The sequence below is a fragment of the Lithobates pipiens genome, unplaced genomic scaffold, assembly GCF_037356315.1.
Source record: "Lithobates pipiens isolate NorthernLeopardFrog02 unplaced genomic scaffold, aLitPip1_a1.2 Scaffold_8, whole genome shotgun sequence".
Lineage (NCBI taxonomy): Eukaryota > Metazoa > Chordata > Amphibia > Anura > Ranidae > Lithobates > Lithobates pipiens.
In genome coordinates this window covers 633,878,445-633,903,558 of record NW_027507903.1, presented here as the reverse complement: position 1 = coordinate 633,903,558, position 25,114 = coordinate 633,878,445, and the positions used below count along the sequence as shown (strand labels likewise).

General features: G+C 40.8%; 1 protein-coding gene across 1 annotated transcript in view; it reads left to right on the top strand.

Annotated features, from left to right (window-relative positions):
- Positions 1–5,816: 5,816 nt before the first annotated feature.
- Positions 5,817–25,114, top strand: part of LOC143964128 (olfactory receptor 5G25-like) — a 29,600-nt gene continuing 10,302 nt past the window's right edge. The window contains exon 1 of the mRNA XM_077473827.1: positions 5,817–5,891. The gene's annotated coding sequence lies outside the window, so the exon portion shown is untranslated. The remainder of the gene's footprint in view (positions 5,892–25,114) is intronic.

Here is a 25,114-nt window from a genome sequence, read left to right as displayed (position 1 = left end):
CCAGCCGTTGTCGGTGCTCTCTCCTCTCCCCTGCAGCCGCGGCTCACTGACACAGGAGCAGCTGCAAATCACGTGACTGCACTAAAAATAGGTAGTTACACACATCCTTTTTACACAGGTTAGGCAGTGTAGACAGAATAAGAAGGAGAGAGAATTTTAAAACATAGTTCTAGGCAGGAATTCCACTTTAACCGGTTTATGCCAGGCCTATAGTCAAATGACGGCTGGGTGGGACCACTCTAGATCCAGGTGGATGTTGCAATAGACTCACCTGGGACAGAGGCTTTTGGAGGGGATTGATTGCTAGCCTCTTGCCTACTATGGGCCCTGGCTTTTAAGGAAACACTACTCTTTGTGAAGCGTATGCCAGGGGGACACGTGGAGTGATGTTACTTTGGATTCAAGTCCATGTCTCCCCAAGACACTCAGACTCTGGGATCCATGTTAAGGGCCTATAAGCCACATTCAATGTGGCAGAACGTCCAACACTGCACTTGAGTGCTTCCGTCAGTAAATTGCTTCCTAAGCTCTGGAACACAAGACCAGTGGATCTGGCTACAGTTACCCCAAGAACTAGGCAACACCAGTTTTAGAGTAAACCAGAATAAGAACTGCTTATTTTAACAAGAATACATGCTTTTATACACTTGAGAAGGAGGTCACTCACCACATTAACAATGGCCCAAATATTTACCCAAAACAAGACACAATGGTTTAGCTAACGAATCACAGAGGATCCTTAATTAACCACCTGGATAACTCAGATGTCTCATTGCAGGTCAGACTTGCCGACTCCAAGTTCAGAAGGTACAATACATATTATCATAAGTATAAACATAGAACACCTTCAGACAATACCTGGGTTAATTAGCACAAATAACAATGGGTGAAAGACCCTTAGGAGGTACACTAGATCTACACATTTTTTGGGTATTTATACTGTTCTGGTATTTTCGGACCTCAAGGATTTAGATTGGCCGTCAGTATATCAGGATTGATCGATTTTAAGATATACTATATATACCATAGTTTGTGGACTCTATAACTTTCATACAGACTAAATAATATACACTAATTTGGGTTATTTTCATCAAAGAAATGTAGTAGAATACATTTTGGCCTAAATTTATGAAGAAAGATCATTTATGTTCAAGCTCTAAAAGGGCGTCTTTCAGACTGCCCGTTCAGAGTGGACTTCCAACCAAGGGACCAAGTCAGCGATCTCCACAGTTAAAGGTAAAAGGAGGGCTTTGTTAGTAACAGACCTTTACCATAATATTTCCTATGCTCCATTAGGAGAACTGTAAGACAACATCACTAACTTTAGGACTCTGTATTAACAATGTTTATAGGGTCAATATTGCCCAGCCTATTTGTGCTAACTTGGTGGGGACTATCGGAACGGTCCTCCTGGATTGGCCAATACATACTAGTCACTACTGCCGATCAGGGTAGGTACTTCTCATCCTAAACATTGTGAGTCCATTTTCCTCTCATGTACTCTGCTTTATGTTTTCCTCTTTTAACCTACCCCCCACTCCCCCCCTTTTTTTTTTCTCCCCCCCTCCTTCCCCTCCCCCCTCTCTTTTTCTTTCCCCCCCCTTTTCCGCCCCTCCCCCCTTTTTCCCTCCCTTTTTTTTCTCCTTACCCCTTCCATCCCTTCCCTCCTTTCCTTCCCTCCCCCCCTCCCCTTCCCTTTTCCTTTATTTTCTCCTCTTTCTTTTCCCCTCCCTCCCCCCCCTTTTTTTCTTCCCCCTCTCACTCTCTCATACTGGTCACTGGAAGTTCAACATGGCACCTCATGGCAAAGAAGTCTGCCAAAGCACGTTGTCTTCGGTAAATAGATGTATGAGTGCTGCTAGCATTGTTGCAGAGGTTGAAGGGGTGGGGGGCCTGCCTGTCAGTGCCCAGACCATACACTGCACACTGCATCAAATTGGTCTGCATGGCTGTCGTCCCAGAAGGAAGCCTCTTCTAAAGATTATGCACAAGAAAGCCCACTGAAGACAAGCAGACTAAGGACATGGATTACTGGAACCATGTCCTGTGGTCTGATGAGACCAAGATAAACTTATTTGGTTCAGATGGTGTCAGGCGTGTGTGGCGGCAACCAGGTGAGGAGTACAAAGACAAGTGTGTCTTGCCTACAGTCAAGCATGGTGGTGGGAGTGTCATGGTCTGGGGCTGCATGAGTGCTGCCGGCACTGGGGAGCTACAGATCATTGAGGGAACCATGAATGCCAACATGTACTGTGACATACTGAAGCAGAGCATGATCCCCTCCCTTTGGAAACTGGGCCGCAGGGCAGTATTTCAACATAACGACCCCAAACACACCTCTAAGATGACCACTGCCTTGCTAAAGAAGCTGAGGGTAAAGGTGATGGACTGGCCAAGCATGTCTCCAGACCTAAACCCTATTGGGCATCTGTGGGGCATCCTCAAATGGAAGGTGGAGGAGCGCAAGGTCTCCAACATCCACCAGCTCTGTGATGTCATCATGGAGGAGTGGAAGAGGACTCCAGTGGGGACCTGTGAAGCTCTGGTGACCTCCATGCCCAAGAGGGTTAAGGCAGTGCTGGAAGATAATGGTGGCCACACAAAATATTGACACTTTGGGCCCAATTTGGACATTTTTTTTATAGCTAGGGGTGTACTGACTTTTGTTGCCAGCGGTTTAGACATTAATGGCTGTGTGTTGAGTTATTTTGAGAGGACAGCAAATTTACACTGTTATACAAGCTGTACACTCACTACTTTACATTGTAGACAAGTGTCATTTCTTCAGTGTTGTCACATGAAAAGATATAATAAAGAAAAAATATTTATAAAAATGTGAGGGGTGTACTCACTTTGTGAGATACTGTATATAATAATAATAATAAAATAATATAATATAATATATGACTGTAATATAATATAACTATTATAATACAATATCATGATGTATAATGTTATAACTGTGTATTAGCATCTTCCAAAATTAGAATTTCAAAAAGAATAAAGTAGAATAAAACAGAATAGAATATAAACGAATATCATAGAAAATTAAGGAATATAATAGAATAGAAAACAAAATATAATATATTTGAATAGAATAGAATAAAACAGAAAGAATATAGCTGTCTACCAAAATTCAAATTTCGAAAAGAATAGAAGAGAATAAAACAGAATAGAATACAAAAGAATAGGACAGAAAAGAAAAGAAAATTAGAATAGGTAATATAGGAATAGAATGGAAAAAAATAGAATAGGTTAGAAAAGCATAAAATAGAAAGAATATAGCCATCTACCGAAATGCGAATTTTGAAAAAGAATAGAAGAGAATAAAACAGAATAGAATAGAAAAGAATAGGACAGAAAAGAAAACAAAATTAGAATAGATAATATAGGAATAGAATATAATAGAATGCAAAAAATATAGGGCTGTGGAAATTAAAGATTAATTCCTCGATTAATCGATCATTTTTTTGATCAATCAAAATTCTTTTGATCGGTACTCACCTCTCTGCCAGCTTCTGGGTCTTCAGGGAGTTCCGTCGGAGATCCGGTGATGTCACGGATATCAATGTCACCGGACTCCTCCCCCCTTCCCCAAGTGCCTCCGTCTGCTAACGAAGGGAAGGGGGGAGGAGTCTGGTGACGCTGAAGTTCTGATTGAACGTAACGCGCATGGGGGAGGAGCTACGCATTACGGCACCCGCTGCTGCCTTAGGGAACTAACACGGTTGTCGGCTTTACATGCTGTGTTTTTATCATCTTTATGTGAGTAGTTTGTGTTTGAACACAAAAATTAAATCTTATACTTAAGCACTTAGATCTTTTCTTTCTACCCATGACCTGGCTTCCTTGCTGAGATCTAAGGAGATGTGAGAGAAGTTTATAGGCCGTGTTAACCGTTTTGATACCCACTTGCATGACCACCTGTTTGCACAGGGGTCAATGCTATAAGGTGAGAGTGATTAGTTAGACCGGAGGTGGAGGTATTGTCACGCTACTGTGGAAAAAAAATACTTACGTCAGTGCTACAGTTTTAATTTAAAATGTATTTGTGTGAACTGTGAAGTTAAGTCATGGATTGTGGAAACTAACTAGTGTCAGGTGATTGTATATAGTGTATACCACATTTACCACTGACTAATGCACTAATCTAGAAAATAAAATAATAGAATAGAATATAAAATAATAGAATAGATTCAAATAGAATAGAATAAAAAAGCCCTGGTTGAAGTCCATGCCCAAGAGTGTAAAGGCAGTACTGGAAAATAATGGTGGCCACACAAAATATTGACACTTTGGGCTCAATTTGGACATTTTCACTTAGGGGTGTACTCACTTTTGTTGCCAGCAGTTTAGACATTAATGGCTGTGTGTTGAGTTATTTTGAGGGGACAGCAAATTGACACTGTTATACAAGCTGTACACTCACTACTTTACATTGTAGACAAGTGTCATTTCTTCAGTGTTGTCACATGAAAAGATAGAAGAAAATATTTACAAAAATGTGAGGGGTGTACTTACTTTTGTGAGATACTGTATATAATAATAATAATAATAATAATAATAATAATAATAAAAAATAATAATATAATATAATATGACTTTAATATAATATAACTAATATTATAATATAATATAATAATGTGATAACTGTGTATTTCTTTACAATTTTCAATCTACCTCCTTTCCCCTTGAATTATTACTGGATGATGGTACTTTCTATATGAATAGTTATTATATGGAGGCTTTACTTCATTATTTTTTGGCCATAACTGTGTATTAGTTTAAATTAGAATTTCAAATAGTAGAATAAAACAGAATATAATATAAATGAATATAATAGAAAAATAAAGGAATATAATAGAATAGAAAAAAAAAATAGAATAGACTTAAATAGAATAGAATAAAAGAGAAAGAATATAGCTGTCTACCGAAATTTGAATTTAGAAAAGAACAGAAGAGAATAAAAGAGGAAGAATATAGCTGTCTACCGAAATTCAAATTTCGAAAAGAATAGAAGAGAATAAAACAGAATAGAAAAGAATAGAACAGAAAAGAAAAACATAGAATAGATAATATAGGAATAGAATATAATAGAATGAAAAAAAAATTGAATAGATCAGAATAGAATAGAATAAAATAAAAAGAATATAGCCGTCTACTGAAATGTGAATTTCAAAAAGAATAGAAGAGCATTAAACAGAATAGAATAGAAAAGAATAGGAAGAAAACAAAATTAGAATAGATAATATATGAATAGAATGAAAAAAAAAATAGAATAGCTTAGAATAGAATAAAATTGAAAAAAAATAGCTGTCTTCCAAAGTTTGAATTTCGAAAAGAATAAAATAAAACAAAATAGAATAGAAAAGAATGGGGTAAAACAGAATACAATAGAAAATAAAAGAATAGAATAAAATAGATGAGAAAATAAAGAAATTGAATAGGTTTGAATAGAATAGAAAATAAAAGAATATAATAAATTTGAATAGAATAGGAAATACAATAATAGAATAGAATATAAAAGAACAGAATAGGTTCAAATAGAATATAATAAAACAGATAGAATATAACCATCTTCCAAAAAAACACAAAAAAACACTGTTTAATTAATTAAGATATATTTAATGGATACAATTGTATTGCTTAATCATGGTTTTGACAAATGTTACATTTATCTTATTTTTCATTCATAGAAATGAATCATCAATCCTCTGTGTTATCCCAGAGGGGATTCATCTTGTTTGTATCTTGTTCCCCCAAGTAATTGGGTTTAGTATAAATATGGATCCTTGTGGAGATGAAATGCTTTGAAGATAATTTGATATATCAGACAGGTAGGAGAGAACAAACGGCATCTCTCAGCTGCCAGCCGAATATGCTAAAATAAGGTACAAAATCATCATATCCTTGGAACATTTTTACAAGACATTTCATTAATACAAATCAATGCACTACTTCTAAGATATAGATGTTCACTTTTTTGCATTTTATTTTTTCTGTATAAAAAAAAAGAAAAGAAAATAACAATAAAAAAAAACACAGCCTTTTTTTTGTTACTATAAAAAGGCTTTGTGTTTTTTTTTTTTTTCTTGTACCGTGTTGCCCATCCTTTTATTGTACCGTGTTGGCCACCCATTTATTATCAAAAAATAAATAAAGCTGCGCCAGAACTTATACATTAAAATGATAACATTGTGACATGTTAGATGCTAGTATTAAATACTAGACCATGTGTACTAACAAAAATTGTGAAAAAATCAACAATCTTAAAACACATAAAAAGTCCAAAAGGAGGGAAGTCCAGAGATATGAATTTAGTCCATTGAAGTGACTCAAAACAGACACTCTTCAGATGTATAACAGGTGCGCCCAACAAGACAGTTATATCCACCACCTATTTCAATGAGGCTTACCAGCTGCCAAGATCTCTTTTTAGGGAGATCATACACGCATGAAGAGAAGCGATCGTTCCTAGTCTCTCCAATGGGTTCTGCTGGCGTCTCCACCTCTTGTGTCTCTTTCCTACAACGTCTCACATTCCACCGTATTTGTTAGGTAAGAAAAGTTAAAAGTTTTAATCCGAACGAAATACAAGTAAAACAAACTCACAAATTCCAGTTGATTACAAGCGTAAGTACAATCACGAGCCGGCCGGCTCTCTCCTATTAACACTGCCCGTCCTTCCTGGTCAACGGGGAATGGCGGTAACGTCAGCACGCCGCTCACCCTACGTCGTTTCGTCAAAAGTGACTTCTTCCTGGGGTACCATTTATTATACCGTGTTGGCCATCCATTTATTATACCATTTTGGCCATCCATTTATTGTACCGTGTTGGTCACCCATTTATTGTACCGTGTTGGTCATCCATTTATTGTACCGTGTTGGTCACCCATTTATTGTACCGTGTTGGTCACCCATTTATTGTACCGTGTTGGTCACCCATTTATTGTACCGTGTTGGCCATCCATTTATTGTACCGTGTTGGTCACCCATTTATTGTACCGTGTTGGCCATCCATTTATTGTACCGTGTTGGTCACCCATTTATTGTACCGTGTTGGTCATCCATTTATTGTACCGTGTTGGTCACCCATTTATTGTACCGTGTTGGTCATCCATTTATTGTACCGTGTTGGTCACCCATTTATTGTACCGTGTTGGTCACCAATTTATTGTACCGTGTTGGTCATCCATTTATTGTACCGTGTTGGTCACCCATTTATTGTACCGTGTTGGTCATCCATTTATTGTACCGTGTTGGTCACCTATTTATTGTACCGTGTTGGTCATCCATTTATTGTACCGTGTTGGTCACCCATTTATTGTACCGTGTTGGTCACCCATTTATTGTACCGTGTTGGCCATCCATTTATTGTACCGTGTTGGCCATCCATTTATTGTACCGTGTTGATCACCCATTTATTATACCGTTTTGGCCATCCATTTATTATACCATTTTGGCCATCCATTTATTGTACCGTGTTGGTCATCCATTTATTGTACCGTGTTGGTCACAAATTTATTGTACCGTGCTGGTCATCCATTTATTGTACCGTGTTGATCACCCATTTATTATACCGTTTTGGCCATCCATTTATTATACCATTTTGGCCATCCATTTATTGTACCGTGTTGGTCATCCATTTATTGTACCGTGTTGGCCATCCATTTATTGTACCGTGTTGATTACCCATTTATTATACCGTTTTGGCCATCCATTTATTATACCATTTTGGCCATCCATTTATTGTACCGTGTTGGTCATCCATTTATTGTACCGTGTTGGTCACAAATTTATTGTACCGTGCTGGTCATCCATTTATTGTACCGTGTTGGTCACCCATTTATTGTACCGTGTTGGTCACCCATTTATTGTACCGTGTTGGCCATCCATTTATTGTACCGTGTTGATCACCCATTTATTATACCGTTTTGGCCATCCATTTATTATACCATTTTGGCCATCCATTTATTGTACCGTGTTGGTCATCCATTTATTGTACCGTGTTGGTCATCCATTTATTGTACCGTGTTGGTCACAAATTTATTGTACCGTGCTGGTCATCCATTTATTGTACCATGTTGGTCACCCATTTATTGTACCGTGTTGGTCATCCATTTATTATACCGTGTTGGCCATCCATTTATTGTACTGTTGTGGCCATCCATTTATTGTACTGTGTTGGCCATCCATTTATTGTACTGTTGTGGCCATCCATTTATTGTACTGTGTTGGTCATCCATTTATTGTACCGTGTTGTTCATCCATTTATTGTACTGTTGTGGCCATCCATTTATTATACCGTGTTGGCCATCCATTTATTGTACTGTTGTGGCCATCCATTTATTGTACTGTGTTGGTCATCCATTTATTGTACCATGTTGGTCACCCATTTATTGTACCGTGTTGGTCATCCATTTATTATACCGTTGTGGCCATCCATTTATTGCACCGTATTGGCCATCCATTTATTATACCGTGTTGATCATCCATTTATTGTACCGTGTTGGCCATCCATTTATTATACCGTTGTGGCCATCCATTTATTGTACCGTGTTGGCCATCCATTTATTGTACCGTGTTGGTCATCCATTTATTGTACCGTGTTGGTCACCAATTTATTGTACCGTGCTGGTCATCCATTTATTGTACCGTGTTGGTCATCCATTTATTATACCGTGTTGGCCATCCATTTATTGTACCGTGTTGGCCATCCATTTATTGTACCGTGTTGGTCACCCATTTATTGTACCGTGTTGGTCACCCATTTATTGTACCGTGTTGCCCATCCATTTATTGTACCGTGTTGGCCATCCATTTATTATACCGTGTTGGCCATCCATTTATTGTACTGTTGTGGCCATCCATTTATTGTACTGTGTTGGTCATCCATTTATTGTACCATGTTGGTCACCCATTTATTGTACCGTGTTGGTCATCCATTTATTATACCGTTGTGGCCATCCATTTATTGCACCGTATTGGCCATTCATTTATTATACCGTGTTGATCATCCATTTATTGTACCTTGTTGGCCATCCATTTATTATACCGTTGTGGCCATCCATTTATTGTACCGTGTTGGCCATCCATTTATTGTACCGTGTTGGTCATCCATTTATTGTACCGTGTTGGTCATCCATTTATTGTACCGTGTTGGTCATCCATTTATTATACCGTGTTGGCCATCCATTTATTGTACCGTGTTGGCCATCCATTTATTGTACCGTGTTGGTCACCCATTTATTGTACCGTGTTGGTCACCCATTTATTGTACCGTGTTGCCCATCCATTTATTGTACCGTGTTGGCCATCCATTTATTGTACCGTGTTGGTCACCCATTTATTGTACCGTGTTGGCCATCCATTTATTGTACCGTGTTGCCCATCCATTTATTGTACCGTGTTGCCCATCCATTTATTGTACCGTGTTGCCCATCCATTTATTGTACCGTTGTGGCCATCCATTTATTGTACCGTGTTGGTCACCCATTTATTGTACCGTGTTGGTCACCCATTTATTGTACCGTGTTGGCCATCCATTTATTGTACCGTGTTGGTCACCCATTTATTGTACCGTGTTGGCCATCCATTTATTGTACCGTGTTGGTCACCCATTTATTGTACCGTGTTGGTCATCCATTTATTGTACCGTGTTGGTCACCCATTTATTGTACCGTGTTGGTCATCCATTTATTGTACCGTGTTGGTCACCCATTTATTGTACCGTGTTGGTCACCAATTTATTGTACCGTGTTGGTCATCCATTTATTGTACCGTGTTGGTCACCCATTTATTGTACCGTGTTGGTCATCCATTTATTGTACCGTGTTGGTCACCTATTTATTGTACCGTGTTGGTCACCAATTTATTGTACCGTGTTGGTCATCCATTTATTGTACCGTGTTGGTCACCCATTTATTGTACCGTGTTGGTCATCCATTTATTGTACCGTGTTGGTCACCTATTTATTGTACCGTGTTGGTCATCCATTTATTGTACCGTGTTGGTCACCCATTTATTGTACCGTGTTGGTCACCCATTTATTGTACCGTGTTGGCCATCCATTTATTGTACCGTGTTGGCCATCCATTTATTGTACCGTGTTGATCACCCATTTATTATACCGTTTTGGCCATCCATTTATTATACCATTTTGGCCATCCATTTATTGTACCGTGTTGGTCATCCATTTATTGTACCGTGTTGGTCACAAATTTATTGTACCGTGCTGGTCATCCATTTATTGTACCGTGTTGATCACCCATTTATTATACCGTTTTGGCCATCCATTTATTATACCATTTTGGCCATCCATTTATTGTACCGTGTTGGTCATCCATTTATTGTACCGTGTTGGCCATCCATTTATTGTACCGTGTTGATTACCCATTTATTATACCGTTTTGGCCATCCATTTATTATACCATTTTGGCCATCCATTTATTGTACCGTGTTGGTCATCCATTTATTGTACCGTGTTGGTCACAAATTTATTGTACCGTGCTGGTCATCCATTTATTGTACCGTGTTGGTCACCCATTTATTGTACCGTGTTGGTCACCCATTTATTGTACCGTGTTGGCCATCCATTTATTGTACCGTGTTGATCACCCATTTATTATACCGTTTTGGCCATCCATTTATTATACCATTTTGGCCATCCATTTATTGTACCGTGTTGGTCATCCATTTATTGTACCGTGTTGGTCATCCATTTATTGTACCGTGTTGGTCACAAATTTATTGTACCGTGCTGGTCATCCATTTATTGTACCATGTTGGTCACCCATTTATTGTACCGTGTTGGTCATCCATTTATTATACCGTGTTGGCCATCCATTTATTGTACTGTTGTGGCCATCCATTTATTGTACTGTGTTGGCCATCCATTTATTGTACTGTTGTGGCCATCCATTTATTGTACTGTGTTGGTCATCCATTTATTGTACCGTGTTGTTCATCCATTTATTGTACTGTTGTGGCCATCCATTTATTATACCGTGTTGGCCATCCATTTATTGTACTGTTGTGGCCATCCATTTATTGTACTGTGTTGGTCATCCATTTATTGTACCATGTTGGTCACCCATTTATTGTACCGTGTTGGTCATCCATTTATTATACCGTTGTGGCCATCCATTTATTGCACCGTATTGGCCATCCATTTATTATACCGTGTTGATCATCCATTTATTGTACCGTGTTGGCCATCCATTTATTATACCGTTGTGGCCATCCATTTATTGTACCGTGTTGGCCATCCATTTATTGTACCGTGTTGGTCATCCATTTATTGTACCGTGTTGGTCACCAATTTATTGTACCGTGCTGGTCATCCATTTATTGTACCGTGTTGGTCATCCATTTATTATACCGTGTTGGCCATCCATTTATTGTACCGTGTTGGCCATCCATTTATTGTACCGTGTTGGTCACCCATTTATTGTACCGTGTTGGTCACCCATTTATTGTACCGTGTTGCCCATCCATTTATTGTACCGTGTTGGCCATCCATTTATTATACCGTGTTGGCCATCCATTTATTGTACTGTTGTGGCCATCCATTTATTGTACTGTGTTGGTCATCCATTTATTGTACCATGTTGGTCACCCATTTATTGTACCGTGTTGGTCATCCATTTATTATACCGTTGTGGCCATCCATTTATTGCACCGTATTGGCCATTCATTTATTATACCGTGTTGATCATCCATTTATTGTACCTTGTTGGCCATCCATTTATTATACCGTTGTGGCCATCCATTTATTGTACCGTGTTGGCCATCCATTTATTGTACCGTGTTGGTCATCCATTTATTGTACCGTGTTGGTCATCCATTTATTGTACCGTGTTGGTCATCCATTTATTATACCGTGTTGGCCATCCATTTATTGTACCGTGTTGGCCATCCATTTATTGTACCGTGTTGGTCACCCATTTATTGTACCGTGTTGGTCACCCATTTATTGTACCGTGTTGCCCATCCATTTATTGTACCGTGTTGGCCATCCATTTATTGTACCGTGTTGGTCACCCATTTATTGTACCGTGTTGGCCATCCATTTATTGTACCGTGTTGCCCATCCATTTATTGTACCGTGTTGCCCATCCATTTATTGTACCGTGTTGCCCATCCATTTATTGTACCGTTGTGGCCATCCATTTATTGTACCGTGTTGGTCACCCATTTATTGTACCGTGTTGGTCACCCATTTATTGTACCGTGTTGGCCATCCATTTATTGTACCGTGTTGGTCACCCATTTATTGTACCGTGTTGGCCATCCATTTATTGTACCGTGTTGGTCACCCATTTATTGTACCGTGTTGGTCATCCATTTATTGTACCGTGTTGGTCACCCATTTATTGTACCGTGTTGGTCATCCATTTATTGTACCGTGTTGGTCACCCATTTATTGTACCGTGTTGGTCACCAATTTATTGTACCGTGTTGGTCATCCATTTATTGTACCGTGTTGGTCACCCATTTATTGTACCGTGTTGGTCATCCATTTATTGTACCGTGTTGGTCACCTATTTATTGTACCGTGTTGGTCATCCATTTATTGTACCGTGTTGGTCACCCATTTATTGTACCGTGTTGGCCATCCATTTATTGTACCGTGTTGGCCATCCATTTATTGTACCGTGTTGATCACCCATTTATTATACCGTTTTGGCCATCCATTTATTATACCATTTTGGCCATCCATTTATTGTACCGTGTTGGTCATCCATTTATTGTACCGTGTTGGTCACAAATTTATTGTACCGTGCTGGTCATCCATTTATTGTACCGTGTTGATCACCCATTTATTATACCGTTTTGGCCATCCATTTATTATACCATTTTGGCCATCCATTTATTGTACCGTGTTGGTCATCCATTTATTGTACCGTGTTGGCCATCCATTTATTGTACCGTGTTGATTACCCATTTATTATACCGTTTTGGCCATCCATTTATTATACCATTTTGGCCATCCATTTATTGTACCGTGTTGGTCATCCATTTATTGTACCGTGTTGGTCACAAATTTATTGTACCGTGCTGGTCATCCATTTATTGTACCGTGTTGGTCACCCATTTATTGTACCGTGTTGGTCACCCATTTATTGTACCGTGTTGGCCATCCATTTATTGTACCGTGTTGATCACCCATTTATTATACCGTTTTGGCCATCCATTTATTATACCATTTTGGCCATCCATTTATTGTACCGTGTTGGTCATCCATTTATTGTACCGTGTTGGTCATCCATTTATTGTACCGTGTTGGTCACAAATTTATTGTACCGTGCTGGTCATCCATTTATTGTACCATGTTGGTCACCCATTTATTGTACCGTGTTGGTCATCCATTTATTATACCGTGTTGGCCATCCATTTATTGTACTGTTGTGGCCATCCATTTATTGTACTGTGTTGGCCATCCATTTATTGTACTGTTGTGGCCATCCATTTATTGTACTGTGTTGGTCATCCATTTATTGTACCGTGTTGTTCATCCATTTATTGTACTGTTGTGGCCATCCATTTATTATACCGTGTTGGCCATCCATTTATTGTACTGTTGTGGCCATCCATTTATTGTACTGTGTTGGTCATCCATTTATTGTACCATGTTGGTCACCCATTTATTGTACCGTGTTGGTCATCCATTTATTATACCGTTGTGGCCATCCATTTATTGCACCGTATTGGCCATCCATTTATTATACCGTGTTGATCATCCATTTATTGTACCGTGTTGGCCATCCATTTATTATACCGTTGTGGCCATCCATTTATTGTACCGTGTTGGCCATCCATTTATTGTACCGTGTTGGTCATCCATTTATTGTACCGTGTTGGTCACCAATTTATTGTACCGTGCTGGTCATCCATTTATTGTACCGTGTTGGTCATCCATTTATTATACCGTGTTGGCCATCCATTTATTGTACCGTGTTGGCCATCCATTTATTGTACCGTGTTGGTCACCCATTTATTGTACCGTGTTGGTCACCCATTTATTGTACCGTGTTGCCCATCCATTTATTGTACCGTGTTGGCCATCCATTTATTATACCGTGTTGGCCATCCATTTATTGTACTGTTGTGGCCATCCATTTATTGTACTGTGTTGGTCATCCATTTATTGTACCATGTTGGTCACCCATTTATTGTACCGTGTTGGTCATCCATTTATTATACCGTTGTGGCCATCCATTTATTGCACCGTATTGGCCATTCATTTATTATACCGTGTTGATCATCCATTTATTGTACCTTGTTGGCCATCCATTTATTATACCGTTGTGGCCATCCATTTATTGTACCGTGTTGGCCATCCATTTATTGTACCGTGTTGGTCATCCATTTATTGTACCGTGTTGGTCATCCATTTATTGTACCGTGTTGGTCATCCATTTATTATACCGTGTTGGCCATCCATTTATTGTACCGTGTTGGCCATCCATTTATTGTACCGTGTTGGTCACCCATTTATTGTACCGTGTTGGTCACCCATTTATTGTACCGTGTTGCCCATCCATTTATTGTACCGTGTTGGCCATCCATTTATTGTACCGTGTTGGTCACCCATTTATTGTACCGTGTTGGCCATCCATTTATTGTACCGTGTTGCCCATCCATTTATTGTACCGTGTTGCCCATCCATTTATTGTACCGTGTTGCCCATCCATTTATTGTACCGTGTTGGCCATCCATTTATTGTACCGTGTTGCCCATCTATTTATTGTACCGTGTTGGCCATCCATTTATTGTACCATGTTGGCCATCCATTTATTTTATCGTGGTGGTCATCCTTTTATTGTACCGTGTTGGCCACCCATTTATTATCAAAAAATGAATAAAGCTGCTCCAGAACTTATACATTAAAATGATAACATTGTGACACGTTAAATGCTAATATTAAATGCTAGACCATGTGTACTAACAAAAATTGTGAAAAAATCAACAATCTTAAAACACATAAAAAGTCCAAAAGGAGGGAAGTCCAGAGATATGAATTTAGTCCATTGAAGTGACTCAAAACAGACACTCTTCAGATGTATAACAGGTGCGCCCAACAAGACAGTTATATCCACCACCTATTTCAATGAGGCTTACCAGCTGCCAAGATCTCTTTTTAGGGAGATCATACACGCATGAAGAGAAGCGATCGTTCCTAGTCTCTCCAATGGGTTCTGCTGGCGTCTCCACCTCTTGTGTCTCTTTCCTACAACGTCTCACATTCCACCGTATTTGTTAGGTAAGAAAAGTTAAAAGTTTTAATCCGAACGAAATACAAGTAAAACAAACTCACAAATTCCAGTTGAGTACAAGCGTAAGTACAATCACGAGCCGGCCGGCTCTCTCCTATTAACACTGCCCGTCCTTCCTGGTCAACAGGGAATGGCGGTAACGTCAGCACGCCGCTCACCCTACATCGTTTCGTCAAAAGTGACTTCTTCCTGGGGTACCATTTATTATACCGTGTTGGCCATCCATTTATTATACCATTTTGGCCATCCATTTATTGTACCGTGTTGGTCATCCATTTATTGTACCGTGTTGGTCATCCATTTATTGTACCGTGTTGGTCACCCATTTATTGTACCGCGTTGGTCACCCATTTATTGTACCGTGTTGGCCATCCATTTATTGTACCGTGTTGGCCATCCATTTATTGTACCGTGTTGATCACCCATTTATTATACCGTTTTGGCCATCCATTTATTATACCATTTTGGCCATCCATTTATTGTACCGTGTTGGTCATCCATTTATTGTACCGTGTTGGTCATCCATTTATTGTACCGTGTTGATTACCCATTTATTATACCATTTTGGTCATCCATTTATTGTACCGTGTTGGTCATCCATTTATTGTACCGTGTTGGTCACAAATTTATTGTACCGTGCTGGTCATCCATTTATTGTACCGTGTTGGTCACCCATTTATTGTACCGTGTTGGTCACCCATTTATTGTACCGTGTTGGCCATCCATTTATTGTACCGTGTTGATCACCCATTTATTATACCGTTTTGGCCATCCATTTATTATACCATTTTGGCCATCCATTTATTGTACCGTGTTGGTCATCCATTTATTGTACCGTGTTGGTCACAAATTTATTGTACCGTGCTGGTCATCCATTTATTGTACCATGTTGGTCACCCATTTATTGTACCGTGTTGGTCATCCATTTATTATACCGTGTTGGCCATCCATTTATTGTACTGTTGTGGCCATCCATTTATTGTACTGTGTTGGCCATCCATTTATTATACCGTGTTGGCCATCCATTTATTGTACTGTTGTGGCCATCCATTTATTGTACTGTGTTGGTCATCCATTTATTGTACCGTGTTGGTCATCCATTTATTGTACCGTATTGGCCATCCATTTATTATACCGTTGTGGCCATCCATTTATTGCACCGTATTGGCCATCCATTTATTATACCGTGTTGATCATCCATTTATTGTACCGTGTTGGCCATCCATTTATTATACCGTTGTGGCCATCCATTTATTATACCGTGTTGGCCATCCATTTATTGTACCGTGTTGGTCATCCATTTATTGTACCGTGTTGGTCATCCATTTATTGTACCGTGTTGGTCACCAATTTATTGTACCGTGCTGGTCATCCATTTATTGTACCGTGTTGGTCATCCATTTATTATACCGTGTTGGCCACCCATTTATTGTACCGTGTTGGTCACCCATTTATTGTACCATGTTGGCCACCCATTTATTGTACCATGTTGGCCATCCATTTATTGTACCGTGTTGGTCACCCATTTATTGTACCGTGTTGGTCACCCATTTATTGTACCGTGTTGGTCATCCATTTATTGTACCGTGTTGATCATCCATTTATTGTACCGTGTTGGTCACCCATTTATTGTACCGTGTTGGTCATCCATTTATTGTACCGTGTTGGTCACCCATTTATTGCACCGTGTTGGTCACCCATTTATTGCACCGTGTTGGTCACCCATTTATTGCACCGTGTTGGTCACCCATTTATTGCTCCGTGTTGGTCATCCATTTATTGTACCGTGTTGGTCACCCATTTATTGTACCGTGTTGGTCACCCATTTATTGTACCGTGTTGGTCATCCATTTATTGTACCATGTTGGCCATCCATTTATTGTACCGTGTTGGTCACCCATTTATTGTACCGTGTTGGTCACCCATTTATTGTACCGTGTTGGTCATCCATTTATTGTACCATGTTGGTCATCCATTTATTGTACCGTGTTGGTCACCCATTTATTGTACCATGTTGGCCATCCATTTATTGTACCGTGTTGGTCACCCATTTATTGTACCGTGTTGGTCACCCATTTATTGTACCGTGTTGGTCATCCATTTATTGTACCGTGTTGGTCATCCATTTATTGTACCGTGTTGGTCACCCATTTATTGTACCGTGTTGGTCATCCATTTATTGTACCGTGTTGGTCACCCATTTATTGCACCGTGTTGGTCACCCATTTATTGCACCGTGTTGGTCACCCATTTATTGCACCGTGTTGGTCACCCATTTATTGCTCCGTGTTGGTCATCCATTTATTGTACCGTGTTGGTCACCCATTTATTGTACCGTGTTGGTCACCCATTTATTGTACCGTGTTGGTCATCCATTTATTGTACCATGTTGGCCATCCATTTATTGTACCGTGTTGGTCACCCATTTATTGTACCGTGTTGGTCACCCATTTATTGTACCGTGTTGGTCATCCATTTATTGTACCGTGTTGGTCATCCATTTATTGTACCGTGTTGGTCACCCATTTATTGTACCGTGTTGGTCATCCATTTATTGTACCGTGTTGGTCACCCATTTATTGCACCGTGTTGGTCACCCATTTATTGCACCGTGTTGGTCACCCATTTATTGCACCGTGTTGGTCACCCATTTATTGCTCCGTGTTGGTCATCCATTTATTGTACCGTGTTGGTCACCCATTTATTATACTGTGTTGGCTATCCATGGAAGCAAAAGATTTAGGATTACAGCGATAACATTTATTGGCTGACTTAATAGCAGGAAAATGCAAACTTTGAAAACACATAAAATTTTAACAGGAATTGACTGGTGAATGGTATCATTTGAACTTCCCAGTATGCGTGTTTATTTTTTTTTACCATTGAGGTATACGAGGGCTCTACTGAAAGTAACACGAAAGTTGACATACCATTTTTTATTAACTTATGTCGGTCATTTAAATTCCAATTTGGAAGAGTCATGCACACGATCGGAATTTCCCACAACAAATGTTCGATGTGAGCTTGTTGTCGGAAATTCAGACCCTGTGTAGGCTCCATCGGACATTTGTTGATCAGAATTTCCGACAACAAGAATTTGAGAGCTGGATCTCAAATTTTCCGACAACAAAATCTGTTGTCATAAATTCTGATCGTGTGTAGACAATTCCAACGCACAAAGTTCCACACATGCTCGGAATCAGGCAGAAGGAGTCGCACTGGCTATTGAACTTCATTTTGATTGAACTGATATCAATGATGGAGCACTATTCCTCCCAATAATACCAACATTGGGGTACTATTCCACCCACTGATACCAACGCGTGGGCACTATTCCTCCCACTGACACCATTAATGGGGCACTAATCCTCCCACTGATACAAACACTGGGACACTATTCCTCCCACTGGCACCAATGACGGGGCACTATTCCTCCCACTGACACCAATGATGGGGCACTATTCCTCCCACTGAAACCAATGATGGGGCACTATTCCTCCCACTAACACCAATGATGGGGCAGTATTCCCCCCACTGATACCAATGATGGGGCACTATTCCTCCCACTGATACCAATGCTGGGGCACTATTCCTCCCACTGACACCAATGATGGGGCACTATTCCTCCCACTGAAACCAATCATGGGGCACTATTCCTCCCACTGACACCAATGATGGGGCATTATTCCTCCCACTGATACCAATGATGGGGCACTATTCCTCCCACTGATACCAATGATGGGGCACTATTCCTCCCACTGATACCAATGATGGGGCACTATTCCTCCCACTGATACCAATGATGGGACACTATTCCCCCTCGCTGATACCAATGATGGGGCACTATTCCTCCCACTGTTCCCAATGCTAGGGCACTATTCCTTCCACTGACACCAATGATGGGGCACTATTTCTCCCACTGATACCAATGCTGGGGCACTATTCCTCCCACTGACACCAATGATGGGACACTATTCCCCCTCGCTGATACCAATAATGAGTCACTATTCCTCCCACTGATACCAATGATGGGGCACTATTCCTCCCACTGATACCAATGATGGGGTACTATTCCTCCCATTCACACCAACGTCTGGCCCTTCTAAAGTCTAAAGGATAGTAAACTGACCCTTTGCTTAGAAAGTTTGGAGACCCCTGCTATAGAGGAAGAGGTACAGGACCAGTATGTGACATTTAAATGACCTATGTAAGTTATAAAATGATGGCCAATTAAGCATTGTTTTTGGTACAGCCCTCAAAGTACTGGATCATTAACCCCCTATATATACGTACAGTAGATATACATTGTGGTTTGCAAGTGGTTTGCTGGGGGTTATGGCATGAAGCTGTTAGCCATAACTTCGGGTGGCTGGCTTTCTAGTGAAACAGCTCATTAGCCACTGGATCACTTTCAGAACCCCCCCCCAGTGTTTCTCAGGCTTACCCTTTTCACTGGTGTGCCCAAAAACGATTTGACAGTGCGGCCGGCGAACAGAGATCAGCTCATCTCTGATTGCCTCTACAGCCTTAGAGGACTGGTCTATTGCCCCTACAGCCTTGGAGGACCAGTCTAGGGTGGTAGTAAACTATTTTGTTTATTTTTTTTAATGCAAAAGATCAAAAAAAAATTTATATCTTTTGCTTTTAAAGATAAAGGAGAAATTTGGGAGTCTATTTGACCCCAGATCTCTCCATAAAGAGGACCTGTCATCCTTATTTCTATTACAAGAGATGTTTCCAAGGACAGTGTAAAAAGAAAAAATGAAATAAGCAAGCCACTAATTAGCCGCTGGATGGCCTTTACAGGAGGGAGGGGTCAGAGGCGGCTCTAGACTTTCTGAGGCCTTAGGCAAAACTTAGACATGAGGCCCCACTCACGCCCATAATGGGAAAAATATTATAAAAATGATAAAAATTAACTGTATGAATGCATATATTAACTTAAATCCTATGAACTATGAATTCACAGTTTCTATAAATGTCTCTAGCCAATTATTCTTTAATCAAATATCATTAAACATAGGGTGGGTGGGTATATATGTTACACGCACACAGATATAGATCAAATTGTGCAGCTGCCTACTCATTATCCTTTGTGCTGTCTCATAAATGTGAAATTAATTTGTCAACAAAGTATAAAACAAAAAAATAAGTAATTTTACAACATATTCTAAAACATAACCTGTTTAATGCAACAAGTGATTATTTAAAAAAAAATTTCAACATATAAATATGTAACTTTGAATATTTGCTCAGTAGTGCATGGAACATAATAGGTATAAAGTGCAATATTTTTCAAGTAACAAAATAACTCAGTTTCTTGTATTCTTTAGCAAAACATCAATAAAAAAAAAACTTAAATTGGAACTTTAGTCAGAAAATTAAGTCCTGCTATCCTGTGTAGCCAAAGAAGCTGCTTCTGTTTGATCTGCAACTACCATGGTGCTGCTCCAACAAATGACTGTCAATTCTGAACAGGTGTGTTTAGGGTGCCTGCAGGAAAACAGCCTGGTGTAAGAGTGCCCTATTAGATTAGACTTATACCAGGGTCCTTTCTCAGGCACTTACTGAAAGCCAATCAAAACAAAAACAAAACCTTTGTTTCAATATACAATACCACAATATATGTGCTAACTATAGTTGGGGCTCATACACAAACCCCCTGGGAAGTTTTAACAGTAGTACATTTTTTTAATGTTTCAATATCAGAAGTTGCAAAACAGTCACCTACATTTGGCAGTTGTAAATTCATCTATCACAGATGAATAATTTAATTTTGAAGCCAGATCAAGTTCAATGGACAAAACTGCTAAGGCAGATAATCCTTTTGCCACACCTTGCTGATAAGGTTGATTTTTACTAAAATCTCATACCATACAATTAATGACAGAACAAACTCATATGACAAAATTTCTTCTTTTAGTGAAGACAGTCCAAACCAGCTAAGGGACAGTCCCATATAAGGGACAGTCCGACCCAGCTGAGAGATGGTCCAATCCAGCTGAGGGACGGTCCAATCCAGCTGAGGGACAGTCTAATCAGCTGAGGGACAGTCCAATCAGATGAGGGACAGGCCAATCAGATGAGGGACAGGCCAATCAGATGAGGGACAGGCCAATCCAGCTATGGGACTGTGACATTCCAATCCACCTAAGAGACAGTCCGACGCCCAGCTAAGGGACAGCCTAATACAGCTGAGAGACAGCCCAATCCAGCTATAGGAGTTTGACAGTCCAATTCAGCTATGGGACTGCGACAATCCAATCCACCTAAGGGACAGTCCAATCCAACTAAGGAGCAGTCCCAGCTGAGGGATATAGTCATAGTCCAACCCAGCTGAGGGACATAGTCCGACCCATCCAATCCAGCTAAGGGACAGTCCCAGATAAGAGACAGCCCAGCTAAGGGACAGTCCAACCCAGCTAAAGGACAGTCACCGACCTCACATCCATGATACAAGAGATGGTCAGAGACTGTGTATGGACAATAATACAGGAGATGGTCAGAGACTGTGTGTGGACAATGATACAGGAGACGGTCAGAGACTGTGCAGACAATGATACAGGAGATGGTTTTATTATGGTAATGACAAGCAAACTCTTACCTGGCTAACATGGTATCAAACGTTGGAGCCACTGACATGGTGCTGACAGACAATCATGCAGGAGATGGTCATAGACTGCGGAAAATGATACAGGAGACGGTCAGAGACTGTGTGTGGACAATGATACAGGAGACGGTCAGAGACTGTGTGTGGACAATGATACAGGAGACGGTCAGAGACTGTGTGTGGACAATGAATCAGGAGATGGCCAGAGACCGTGTGTGGACAATGATACAGGAGATGGCCAGAGACTGTGTGTGGACAATGATACAGGAGATGGTCAGAGACTGTGTGTGGACAATGATACAGGAGACGGTCAGAGACTGTGTGTGGACAATGATACAGGAGATGGTCAGAGACTGTGTGTGGACAATGATACAGGAGATGGCCAGAGACTGTGTGTGGACAATGATACAGGAGACGGTCAGAGACTGTGTGTGGACAATAATACAGGAGACGGTCAGAGACTGTGTGTGGACAATGATACAGGAGACGGTCAGAGACTGTGTGTGGACAATGATACAGGAGACGGTCAGAGACTGTGTGTGGACAATGATACAGGAGACGGTCAGAGACTGTGTGTGGACAATGATACAGGAGACGGCCAGAGACTGTGTGTGGACAATGATACAGGAGACGGTCAGAGACTGTGTGTGGACAATGATACAGGAGACGGCCAGAGACTGTGTGTGGACAATGATACAGGAGACGGTCAGAGACTGTGTGTGGACAATGATACAGGAGACGGTCAGAGACTGTGTGTGGACAATGATACAGGAGACGGTCAGAGACTGTGTGTGGACAATGATACAGGAGACGGCCAGAGACTGTGTGTGGACAATGATACAGGAGACGGTCAGAGACTGTGTGTGGACAATGATACAGGAGACGGTCAGAGACTGTGTGTGGACAATGATACAGGAGACGGTCAGAGACTGTGTGTGGACAATGATACAGGAGACGGCCAGAGACTGTGTGTGGACAATGATACAGGAGACGGTCAGAGACTGTGTGTGGACAATGATACAGGAGACGGTCAGAGACTGTGTGTGGACAATGATACAGGAGACGGTCAGAGACTGTGTGTGGACAATGATACAGGAGACGGTCAGAGACTGTGTGTGGACAATAATACAGGAGACGGTCAGAGACTGTGTGTGGACAATGATACAGGAGACGGTCAGAGACTGTGTGTGGACAATGATACAGGAGACGGTCAGAGACTTGCAGAGACAATGATACAGGAGACGGTTTTATTATGGTAATGACAAGCAAACTCTTACCTGGCTAACACGGTATGAAAAGTTGGAGCCACTGACAGGGTGCTGACAGACAATCATGCCACAAAGATGCAGGAGATGGTCAGATACTGTGTGCGGATAATGATACAGGAAATGGTCAGAGACTGTGGGCGGACAATAATACAGGAGCCACCGTGCCATTAATCGCAGCCACTGTGTCATCAAACGCAGCCACTGTGTCATCAAACGCAGCCACTGTGCCATCAAACGCAGCCACTGTGCCCTCAAACGCAGCCACTGTGCCCTCAAACGCAGCCACTGTGCCCTCAAACGCAGCCACTGTGCCCATCAATTGCAGCCACTGTGCCCATCAAACTCAGCCACTGTGCCCATCAAACGCAGCCACTGTGCCCATCAATTGCAGCCACTGTGCCCATTAAACGCAGCCACTGTGCCCATCAATTGCAGCCACGGTGCCATCAAACACAGCCACCGTGCCCATCAAACGCAGCCACCGTGCCCATCAAACGCAGCCACCGTGCCCATCAAATGCAGCCACCGCGCCATCAATTGCAGCCACCGCGCCATCAATTGCAGCCACCGTGCCATCAAACTCAGCCACTGTGCCCATCAAATGCAGTCACTGCGCCATCAAATGCAGCCACTGTGCCATCAAAAGCAGCCACTGTGCCATCAAACGCAGCCACTGTGCCATCAAACACAGCCACCGTGCCCATCAAATGCAGCCACTGTGCCATCAAACGCAGCCACTGTGCTCATCAATTGCAGCCACTGTGCCATTAAACGCAGCCACTGTGCCATCAATTGCAGCCACCGTGCCATCAAACGCAGCCACTGTAAAGCATCCTCAGTAAAGCAGATGAAAAGTTATTTTTAGAATGTGTGAAAATAAAACTGTCTTGTCAATGCAGAGTTAATATGACCTTTGGACTCTTAGATTTGGTGGGGGTGCATTGTTGTTAGGTTTTTCATATATATATATATATATATATATATATATATATATATATATATATATACACACTACCGTTCAAAAGTTTGGGTTCACCCAAACAATTTTGTGTTTTCCATGAAAAGTCACACTTATTCACCACCATACGTTGTGAAATGAATAGAAAATAGAGTCAAGACATTGACAAGGTTAGAAATAATGATTTGTATTTGAAATAACATTGTTTTTACATCAAACTTTGCTTTCGTCAAAGAATCCTCCTTTTGCAGCAATTACAGCATTGCACACCTTTGGCATTCTAGCTGTTAATTTATTGAGGTAAGCTGGAGAAATTGCACCCCACGCTTCTAGAAGCAGCTCCCACAAGTTGGATTGGTTGGATGGGCACTTCTGGCGTACCATACGGTCAAGCTGCTCCCACAACAGCTCAATGGGGTTCAGATCTGGTGACTGTGCTGGCCACTCCATTACCGATAGAATACCAGCTGCCTGCTTCTGCTGTAAATAGTTCTTGCACAATTTGGAGGTGTGTTTAGGGTCATTGTCCTGTTGTAGGATGAAATTGGCTCCAATCAAGCGCTGTCCACTGGGTATGGCATGGCCTTGCAAAATGGAGTGATAGCCTTCCTTATTCATTTATTTAATGAAGATGCCAGTTGGGGACCTGTGAGGCGTCTGTTTCTCAAACTAGAGACTCTAATGTGCTTATCTTCTTGCTTAGTTGTGCAACGCGGCCTCCCACTTCTTTTTCTACTCTGGTTAGAGCCTGTTTGTGCTGTCCTCTGAAGGGAGTAGTACACACCGTTGTAGGAAATCTTCAATTTCTTTGCAATTTCTCGCATGGAATAGCCTTCATTTCTAAGAACAAGAATAGACTGTTGAGTTTCAGATGAAAGTTCTCTTTTTCTGGCCATTTTGAGCGTTTAATTGACCCCACAAATGTGATGCTCCAGAAACTCAATCTGCTCACAGGAAAGTCAGTTTTGTAGCTTCTGGAAGGAGCTAGACTGTTTTTAG